General features: G+C 38.8%; 1 long non-coding RNA gene across 1 annotated transcript; it reads right to left on the bottom strand.

The window, feature by feature from the left end:
- Positions 1–7169: 7169 nt before the first annotated feature.
- LOC119468652 lies at positions 7170–8416 on the bottom strand. The gene is made up of 3 exons (XR_005197387.1): positions 8350–8416; positions 7674–7823; positions 7170–7274 (listed from the first exon to the last, which is right to left on the bottom strand). It is a non-coding gene; the product is annotated as an uncharacterized LOC119468652 (long non-coding RNA).
- Between the last annotated feature and the right edge of the window lie 3106 nt (positions 8417–11522).

Genomic DNA, 11522 nt, shown 5'->3' with positions numbered 1-11522 from the left:
TGTGGTTCTGGAAACACAGGTCTGAGTTAACGAGGTGCTAGTTTTCTTTCCTTACTTTTGGACTGCCACAATATTCCACATCGTGGCATTAGGAAGCAGTTTGGGGACATTTCATTCAGGGCTATTATACCATGCTCAACCATGTCCCTTCCTCAAACACACAAAAACAGGGCAGGGATACCCAGGATAATATCAGCGTGGAGACTATTTGCTGATATCTCTCTACCTTGTTAGGACATACTATTAAGTGAATTCAATATTTATAGTCAGAAAAACAAAAAGGTCCTTATGGAAACATTAACAGTTTTACTATACTTCTAGAGGATAATGATACATAATAATATTCTGGCATGTGATACAAATTTATAAATCACTGGCATTTAATACCTTGTATTTCAAAAAAGTGTCATACCCTCCGCTGTAATGTTAACAGAATGAGTATTTATAAGTATACATGCCAGAAATGCAAACAGCCACATTTGCAAAGGCAACTGTCATCTGGTTACTACACAGTGCCATCTGCTGGACAGCTGCTAATGTGCAGCAGAAAAAAAAAAAGCAAGATGCTCTCTGGGAATAATAAAAAATTTTCTGCAGCTTTTCAATGAGATTTACACAAAGGAAGGCAACTTAGTACAGTTCTGCACTGGCTTGTTCAGAAAGAAGATTTTATAGCCCCTGTGCTCTTTTGCTTAGAGAAGTAGAACAGTTTTATAGAGATGCATACTGATGAGGGGCTAAAGGCTGAATACAGAAATCCCACATGGCCATTCAGAACAAAGAACTGTTTCTTCTAGGGAAAACTCTAGTTTTCTGGTTACCCTCAAAGTTTACATGAGTATTATCTTCATCAATAAAATAATAGTTCATGCTATTTTGCAGGACCTCTCACAAACAACAAATTCTAATAACATAGAAACTATAATTTCCTAACCTAGTTCACTTCTGAAAACAGGCTCCTCTTGAATCCTAAAATTGCTCAAAATTCTTTAGCACAAACAGTAAGAGAAGAAGTGGAAAAGACATAAGACTTACGAAAGTCCTTATTGGTATCTTTCACAGAAAGCGTAACTTGTTCTAACATAGCAATGTTGTAACTTGAAAATGATTCAACATTTTCCTACCTGAATTAGTACTCAGTCTAGTTGCAAGAGCTGATTATTTAAGTCTCATGCAGTCTTTGATTAAAAAAAAATTAAGCAGATGTGTGGATTTAACTGGACACGTTAAAGAATAATGATTAGTGCTGCAAAATATCTACTTTGGGATGTTAGAACAAACATATGTAACCAGGTCCTGTTAAGCAATTTTCTGTGGAGAATCTCAAAGGGCATGACTAGTGTTTACTCTGACTCCTAGAGTGGCTCTACTGAGGTTTTCCTAAGATTCTGAAGTGGAAAGTATGAATAAAATATGGATCAATAAAGTATCTTATAGGTACTTTAGAGGAACATTAAGTGAATTGCCTTAGGTCACAAAATCCTAATGGTGAAGAAAAAAAAAGAACCAGGGACTCCCAGTCCCTATATTAAAACAGTTAAAGTACTTCCTCCTATGGAATACTTCTTGGGGGCCAGTTTCGTAATTAAACAGCTTTCTGGGGCACATTAATTATGTAGGCTCTTTGTACACTAGGTCACAACAAAAGGAAAAAAATGCCTTCCTTGCTACCCATGAATGGGACCAATTTCTTCTTTATGACACCAAGGTGCTCGAAAATCCCCTAGGAAGGAAACAGCACAGTGCCCAAAGGGCAAAGAGCATGGCGGGGTGGGAACACAGATTTCTCTTCTGGCTGTCTTGTTTCATTTTGCAGGATGTCTCAGTAGTCTAGGAAAACTGACCTTTCTTTCCAGCTGTCAAAGTTCCTCCCCGATAGAGCTGCATCACCCTCGGAGGGATGATTCCCATCTATAAATTTCCATGCCTAAGGGCCCTGCTGTACTGGCAGACAGAATGCACTCTGCATTCCATCTCTCTACATGGTTAAGGCAGCATTACTCTTCCCATATCCGTAAGAATATCCAACGTGTTGCAGTTTCAGGGGAGTTGAACCACAGTATTGGTAACATGGCATCTGGTTAGGTTCAGAAAAAAAGAATGTTCTTGGAGTATATGCATTGAAGTCTAAAACCAAAATATGGGTTTACCCGCTTAAACCAACTGAAACTAAAGCTAACTGAAACTCCTTATCTCTTTTTCTAAGCCAAATTACTTATGAGTCCCTAAAGTGTACCTACATTTTTAAGCCCCATCGCAATTAATTGTTCTGCCATTTATTCATTCATGCAGGCATGCACGCATAGAGAAAATACCTATTAAGGCCAACTATGTGTCACACACTGTTGTAGGTGCTAAGAATATGGCAACAACGAATATAAGTTCCTGTTCTTTTGGAGTTGATTTCCAATAGAGTAAGACAGGCAATGAATAAATCAATCTATAACTATATTAGTACTTAGTAACTTGTAAGAAAGATAAAACAAGGTAAGGAGCATGGTGAGGTAAGTGTGTTTAGTAGTCAACAAGGAAAGTATTTCTGATAAGATGACATTTGAACAGAGACCTGGAGGAAGGGAGGGAGAGAAAGGTGTAGTTACATGGAGGAAGTGCATTCCTAGCAGAGCAGCACAAGGAAAAGTCAGTGCAAATGTTCTGAGAAGTATATGCTTGGAGTGTTCAAGAAATAACTAAGAGGCCTGGTGGTGCACCACTGAGAATAAGAGTAAAAATGACTGGAAAGGAGAGCAGAAGACACAGTGGGAATATCATACAGGGCTGTGCTCCTCAAATGCTCTATGTTAAAGAACTGGCTGCTTTTCAGGATCCACTGCAGATGGATAATTTTATAAAATGCAATTAAAATGTCAGGGTAATAACTACTGCTACAGAAGGCTTCTGAACCTGTCTCCTCACAGACCCATAGCAGTTCTCAAATCAGCAGAGATCCACGGACCACACTGAATTGTACTGAGGTGCACAGTAAGCCAGGGTAAGTCCTCTGAATTTTATTTTGAGGGAGCTGTGCCACCACTAGAAGGCTTTGAGCAGAGAAGAGACTACTTTCCATTGGCATGCCCTTCCCTCTCCAACACTTGGCAAGATCTTGCTTAATCGCCTGAACCATCTCCACCATGGACAGATTATCTTCAACCAGGAGCCCTCTAAGCACTTCACATGCATGGATACCGAGCTGATCTCACGGTTTCTCTTCCACCTCTGCCAAAAGTAATGACTTTCAATTTTTTTTCTCTTTTCCTTCTTTGGAATACTCTTCATGTCTTCTATCTACACTATATTATGACTTTCGAGCACATGTCCCATCCATCCAAACAGTCTGTAAACTCCAAATATCAGAGATATTTTATAAATCTTTTTGCTTATCAACTTGGCACTCCATAAATGTTCTTGAATTGAGCTCTACACTAGTCTACAAACATCAGTCATTAAGATCTGACCATGTTAAATAATTTTTAAAGATCTGTTCAGGGCTGGGTGTGGTGGCTCACACCTTTAATCCCAACACATCAAGAGGCTGAGGAGGACAGCTTGAGCCTAGAAGTTCAAGACCAGCTGGGCAACACAGTGAGAAAAATCAGCTGGGTATGGTCGTGTGGGTCTGTGGTCCCAGCCATTTGGGAGGCTGAGGTAGAAGGATCACTTGAGCCTAGGAGTTCAAAGTTACAGTAAGCTATGATCACACCACTGTACTCCAACCTAGGTGACAGAAAGAGACCCTGTCTCTAAACCATAAAAAATGAAACCGGTTTATAGCATTTTAGAAAGTACTGACAATTATCAAGCTCCCTGTTACTCTGCAAATCAAATCCAGAAATTTATTGCTGCTTCAAAGGATTCTGTAGTTCAAATCATTTATCTCTGGCGTATTTCTTGAAATACATAGTCCACTGGCTGGAACTGTTAACACCTTAGTGCTATAGAAATCTCTCTTCTAATGAAATGTGTTGGGATGCAATTTGAACTACAACATTTTAAATTTTCCCTTAAAAAGTCAGTGACCAAAAAGCAGCATTGTTTGTGTATGTCCCAGACCTATAGTTAATTTTCAAATTAGAAGTAATGATCTGCTGTGTTAAATGAGTAAGAGAATAATTAAACATCTGGATTAGGGAACTATAAGATGAAAGCCCAGCAGCAAGTTGAAAATCTGACTTTCAGTATTTTAGCTCAAGAAGCATAGCAAGAAGATTATTGCTCTGAAATCCAATATGAAAAGGTTCATGTTGATTCTACCTTTATTTTTGCTAGCAGAAATAGAGTTGGATGCACATTCTTAAGTATCTGTGTCTCTGGACTAAATCAAGATTTACTGTGATGAAATTTCTGATGTAAAAAAAGAACAGTTCCTAATCACAGAATCTTAACTTTTTCTCAAGATTTTAACTTTTTCCTTTAGACAAAGAGGAAAATACCTTAAGAGTAGGAAGACAGTAAGATGAGCTACCTAAATAGAGCAGCAGGTCTTTGCTGCAGTTTTTTTTTTTTTTTTTTTTTGCATTGATAGAAATATGTTCTTTTCTAGCTACAAAGGGACCTCCAGAATTTTGACATGTACTGTTTTAAAAGGTCAACAACACATTCTGTTCATTACTCCATCCATCCATCCACCCACCCACCCATTTATCCACCACATTCTCTCATTATCTACCCCCCTCTTTTCTATCTCTATCTTCCTATAAATCTTCAGAGTGAAATAATCGTTTTCCCCTAAAACTGCAAGTTTTAAAGCAAAACACTACACAAATCTGTTTGCTTTTCTTCCTATATCTTTAGATTATCATCTTTCTTCCCCAATTTTCCTATTTCCGCCTATTTTCCAAACTCACTTTTCTCCTTTTCCTAAATTTAATTTTCTCCCTCTATATGCAACTTCCATTTCTTTCAGTTAACCTACAGAAGAAAATTAAGATTAACTTCATAACTTTCACCCAGGGGTCGGTGTAGAGCAAGAAGAGGAAAAAGAACAAAAGCCTTACTTTTCCTGGTCTTTCTGGATCCCCCAACCCAGGGCTATGACTTTTATTGATGTCCCCAGTTTGATGGCTTTTGTGCCAACACTTTGCCCAGAAAACACAGATTAAACAACCTATCACCACATGAAGAAAGCCTATGACAAATTAGAGAAAGACCTACTCCTAAATGATTTATTTTTTAAGCACAGACTGGGTACAGCGGCTCATGCCTATAATCCCAGCACTTTGAGAGGCCAGGAAGGGAGAATTGCTGGAGGCCAGGTGTTCACGACCAGTCTGGATGGCATAGTGACACCCTAACTTTAAAAAATAAAAATAAAAAATTAGCCAAGCGTAGTGGCCAATGCCGATAGTCCCACTCACTCAGAAGGCTAAAGCAAGAAAATCACTTGAGCCCAAGAGTTCAAGACTACAGTGAGCTATGATTGCACCACTGCACTCCAGCTTGGGTGACAGGGTCAATTGTCAGGTCAACTGTACAGCATGGTGGCTATGGTTAATAATATATTCTACTCTTAGAGTCAGATGGAATAAATAAGACCTACTATTTGATAGCCCAAAAGGGTGACTATAGTCAATAATAAGCTTAATGAACATTTTCAAGTAACTAAGAGTATGATTGTGTTGTTTGTAACTCAAAGGATAAATGCTTGAAAGAATGGATACCCATTCTCCATGATGTGCTTATTTCACACTGCATGTCTGTATCAAAACATCTCATGTACTCAAATACACACACACACACACACACACACACACCCCTCTACTATGTAGCCACAAAAATTTAAAAATATATATATACTGTAATCTTGAAAAATGAGTAAGAGTAGATGTAAAATGTTCTCACCACAAAAACAATAATGATGTGATGTAACGCATACGTTAATTAGCTAGATTTAGTCATCCCACAATGTATATACACTTCAAAATATCATGTCATACACAGTAAGCATACACAATTTAATCCGTCAATTTTTCAAAAGTAATAGGGCAGTTATTTCATATTGTGTATTTTATTTTTTTTATTGAGACAGTCTCACTGTGTCACCCAGGCTGGAGTGCAGTGGCATGATCTTGGCTCCCTACAACCTCCGCCTCCCAGGTTCAAGCAATTCTCCTGCCCGAGCAGCTGGGATTACAGGAGCATACCACCACAGCCAGCTAATTTTTGTATTTTTAGTGGAAACGGGGTTTCACCATGTTGGCCAGGATGGTCTAGATCTCTTGACCTCCTGATTCACCCACCTCAGCCTCCCAAGGTGCTGGGATTACAGGTGTGAGCCACAGCACCCAGCCTCATATTAAAAGCCTATGACCAAAATTTGATGTTCCCGAACAGTAACTGGTGACTCTTGACTGAAATGACTTAATACCAGAAAAGTGTGAAACTTTAAAATGAAAACAGTGATGCTAATTTAAATTTAAAAATCTATAATTTAAGCATCTAAGGGTTGTCACTGGGTAAGGTTAGGACAGGCAAAGTGTAGGCAAGGGTCCTACAAGAAATTTCAAATATACTTGTTATGTTCATTTCTTAACTGGTTTGGGGGGACACAGTGCTATTTTATTCTTTATAGCTTACATGTGTTATAATTATCTTTTCAACATCTTATAGATAATAAAAACACAATTATTAAATCCCATTCTTTGAAAATAATTGTGATTGATAATGTTATCTGTTTGGAAAATGGCATTTAAAAAATACCCATTTTTCTTAGGTGCTTTTAATTAAAAATAAATGCACCAGAGAACCACATGTTGCTTCAAAAACTTTATTCCTGAGAAAGATACTTCACAACTTTCTGTAGGATTATGAGTGAGTCATATACAACAGGTACTCAATGAATGTCCTTGAAACCAAATACAGATTGTTGAGCAGGAAACAAAAATCTTCCATAGAAAGACATGCAGAAAAGTACTTGTCTGGTATTAAACAACACTGCATTGTCTATTCCATATGAAGGGAAAAATATTTTATTCTGATATAAATATAGGAACCACAATTGGGAAGTAACAATTGATAAAAGATGGAATAACAATAGGTATCACATACTTAATCTCACTATGGGCTATAGAAGGAAAGCTGCTTAAAAATTCAGTATGTGGTTCACTCAGATTTAAGCAAAAGAAACTGGCAAAATGCAGAACTGTTAGTTACAATTTTATATTAAACATACCTTATCAGAAGACCAAGGTGGAAATGTATGCTGTTGACCAGATAAACCAGAAAGTGACAGGGAAAATCTGTACTGGCAAACAATGATGCAAGAGAAGCCACCACTGAGATAGAGGAGAAGAGAGACAGTCCCCTTAGAAATATTGTCTAAGTAAGGAATACAAACAGGTAGGGGAAGACTCACTGAGACATCTTTTGGCAGGCATTTTATGTATCATCTCAACAAATCCTCTCAAACCTACAAAATGTAGATGTTATTATCCTGTCTGGGCAGATGAGGAAATTGTAGTTGCACAAACTTAGGAATGTTACCCACAAAGACACAAAATGATAGCAGGGATTCAGATCCAGAGATTTTTTTACTCCAAAGCCTTTAATTTTTCTACCATGCCATCCCAAGAATAGAAAGATCTACAAAATATAGTTGGCATAGAGGGAAGAGAAGGCAGTCATCTGCCCCTCAAAATGGTAAAACTAAAGAACACAAAGATTAAAATTTGTACCTGAATCCTTACTGTGGCAGTTATTCTGAAGGCTAAAAAAAGCAGACACGGCAAATTAGTGTGAAGAATCCATGATGTTCTGGGTCTCACTGACATACTGGATGTAAAATTGCCAGGAGTGGCTGGAATACACTTCAGAGTCTCAAGGAACTTTAGGATAAAAACAGCAAAACATGAGGCCAAAATGTACAACACGTCATTTACAAAGTAATCTTTTGCAAGGAGTCTAGAAGATGTTTAGAATGATTCTAATACAGAATAAGGACTGCAGAGGTCTAGATCAGTAACCTTGACTTTCATGCGTGGCCGGCAAGTAGGCTGTACAAGTATGGTGCTCTAGACACACCGTAGAAACTCTGCATCTCTCATACATCTTTCTACAGTGGATTGCAGTTATGTATGTACATGTCTTATCACTCCTAACTAGATTTTAAGCTGTTTAGTAAGGGCTATTTCTATTCATCTTGTATTCCCCGGTTGTTTGGCATACTGACCTGCACTCAATAGGTACTTAATATTTCTTGAATTGAATCAACCCCTGACCACATAAGCAAGCACCACTTCTGGGTAAAAAGACAACTGTGGCTTCTGTTTGGGGAAATACTGCTTCACTGATCTACTAGAATTCTTCAAGAGGCTGAAATCAGTTTATGGCCAAGAGAAACTTGTGACATACCTCTCCGAGTGAATTGCATGGTGATTAAGGAAATGTTTTGTCAAGGGAAGAAAGCCGGTTCAAAACTATAAACAAGAATCAAAAGATATACATATAATTCTTCCAAATGAAAAGGAGTTAACAAGATCTGTTGCAGCTGACCTTAATTAACATTTTTAGCCTTTAAATAATCTGGTGGAGGAAGCCATAAAGTATTCCAGACTGTGGGTAAGAAAGTGTCAAGTTGATAAGCATAAATGGCAAAGAAACGACAAAGAGTTGAGTGAAATGAAAAGTGACAGGTATGTGTCATTGAAGGCAAGTACAAACCAATGATTAAAATACAAAAGCGCCATATAGGATGATGGATCTTGTGCCATTAGCAACAATTTGGGGCAGTGATGAAGACACGTAAGCTCAGGTACCTTGTAAAGATACAAGATAAAAACTTCCCAGTATCACCAGGCAGCATTTGGAAAAACACAAGGTGTAATTTTCCCTTAGCACCAAATCCTAGTTCTCTCACTGTGGCTGATGACGACACACAAGAGTAAGACAGGATGCAGACAGACACATCTAAAGGCAGAGTTCTCAACCTCCATGCTCTGACATCATGGGCCAGATAATTCTTGGTTGTTGGGGGCTGTCTGTTATGCTGCAGAACATTCAGCATCATCCCTGACCTCTACCCATTAGATGCCAGCAACACCTTCCCCATTGTGACAACCAAAAATATCTCCAGACATAGTCAAATGTCCTCTGGGTGGCAAAATGATCTGGTTTGAGAACCATTGCTTTAAAGTGATCAGCAGACTCTACAGCTGGAGATGGAATCTGATAAGCATATGGCTGAAATAAACACACCATGAGACAGTTAGTGCAAATATGCATATACTTGCCAAATTCCAGGTCTATGGGTACAGCTGAAGGGAGGCATTTTTAAGAGAAAAATGATAAAGTTATTACTAAGCAGAGTGCAAATTTGTGAATTTAACTTGTTCTCAAGGTGTGAATCAGTGTAGAAAAGAATACATTTAAGAAACGTTTGGCAATGTCACATGTGAACAAACTCCCCATTTTTTAAATGTAATCTCTTAGAGGGCAATGCTGTTTCTCCACAGAACATCCCTTAGTGCAAAGGCAGAGAATATCAGTATAGTCTGATATAGTATAAAAGTTTAAACTGTTAGACAGAAGTCAGTTGTATTCTTTAGTTCTAGTTTTGAAGTGTTATTTCTATTAATTCTGAATGCACCTACTAACTACAGAGACTATTTCGCCAAATTTGAGCATGGACGTGAAGATGGAAAGGAGACAGAGACTGGGTTCATGCTTCTGACAGGATTACTGGTAACAGATGCTATCAGACTAAAAAGACAGGAACAGGATGTAAACTGTTCCTCAATGCTAGGATTTACAGTCATGGCCTTTGTATGTTACTAGTTCATAAAAGGCCACTCCATTTCAAAGGCTACATGCCAATTTGGTCTCCCTGCCCGTTGCTTTACGGCCTTGTCTCACTGTGCTGAACTATTGCATTGCACTGGAAACTTTAACATTACAGTTCTCACAGTAGTTGACAATGTGGGATTTGCATTCAAAGCCTAATTTTTACCATTTATAGCCTGTGTGACCTTGACCATAGTAATATAACCCTTCTGAGACTCATTTTTTTCCTGAGTAAATGAAAGTGTTAATAATGAATCTCTCAGCACTGATGTGAGGATTAAACAAGGTTAAAGGTTGGAAACCTGCTATTGGAATTGTAGGTTGGGAAGAGGGGTCTTGCGGCCTTTTGCTTAGGCATTAGGGTATGGAGTGCAGACTGTTGAAGGATTAGGCAATGTTGCAATTTTCTTGCCCATTTCTCCTTTTTCAAAGAGAATCACCTGATGAAAATATGTGATAATTGTTTTATAAAAAACTTTTTCTCGGCCGGGCGCGGTGGCTCAAGCCTGTAATCCCAGTACTTTGGGAGGCCGAGGCGGGTGGATCACGAGGTCAAGAGATCGAGACCATCCTGGTCAACATGTTGAAACCCCGTCTATACTAAAAGTACAAAGAATTAGCTGGGCATGGTGGCGCGTGCCTGTAATCCCAGCTACTCAGGAGGCTGAGGCAGGAGAATTGCCTGAACCCAGGAGGCGGAGGTTGCGGTGAGCCGAGATCGCGCCATTGCACTCCAGCCTGGGTAACATGAGTGAAACTCCGTCTCAAAAACTTTTTCTCCTAGTTATATATTACTAGCATTCACTCAGACATAGGAGGACAACACAAACACCAAGAAACCCAATAAAATCTCTATCGGTGCATAAGAAAGATCTAGAGTCAGACTACCTGGATCCAAATTTCAGTACTTCAACTAATTAGTTTTTATGGCCAGCATGTGACTCAGTTTCCTCATCTGTAAAACAGGATTATATGACCTACCTTACAGGGATGTCTAAGATTATAAAACAATATCCATACAGTGCTTAAAAAAATACCTGGCATATAATAAAAACTCAATAAATGTTGGTATCAGCATCACCTTTGACTTCATCATTATCATTTCAAGGTCATACTAGGCCAAGAGACTGATGGGCAGGGGATGCCTACTCCACCCTCGGCCTAAAGGGTAAAGACTGCAGAGTTAAGCTATTTATTTCATCTCTTCTGATAACATTTTCCCCTATCTCCGTATTATGCCAGGTAGGGATTTTTTGAGAGACTTGAAACTAAAATAAGATTGACTAAGGTTGTGCTGGGGCAAGCAGTTTTTCTTGGCATATATAAATTGGTACAGAATTTAATCTCTTAGCCTGAAGGCAGACCTAGTACTCTATCAGCTGACACTAGTTTTGCTTTTTGGCACCATCTTCATTGTTGTGGCCAGCCAGACTCCTGTTTGTCTTCTTTTAATATATCCCAGCTCATACATAACTGTCATGTTTTCAAGGTACCCAGAACTTTTTAAACACTCTTGCTACATTTGGGAAATCTGCAGCCTTCTTGAGTTGGCTTCCTAAGAGCGGAATCTAGAAAACTCAAGTTCCCAGACTCCCTTCCAGCTAGGATACACTTGCACTAGCCTCTGCCAGTTAGTCATGTGCTCCTGAATCTTTGATTTGGAAGCAAACAATCTAAGAAGACAAGCTTTATGGGGAGTCCTAAGTATTTTGCTGGACTTGATGGCAGCAGAGGCATCCAACAAT

This window comes from Cebus imitator, unplaced genomic scaffold (genome assembly GCF_001604975.1).
Source record: "Cebus imitator isolate Cc_AM_T3 unplaced genomic scaffold, Cebus_imitator-1.0 Scaffold467, whole genome shotgun sequence".
Classification (NCBI taxonomy): Eukaryota; Metazoa; Chordata; class Mammalia; order Primates; family Cebidae; genus Cebus; species Cebus imitator.
Note: the sequence above shows the minus strand (reverse complement) of the source record. Positions and strands in the feature narration are given on the sequence as shown.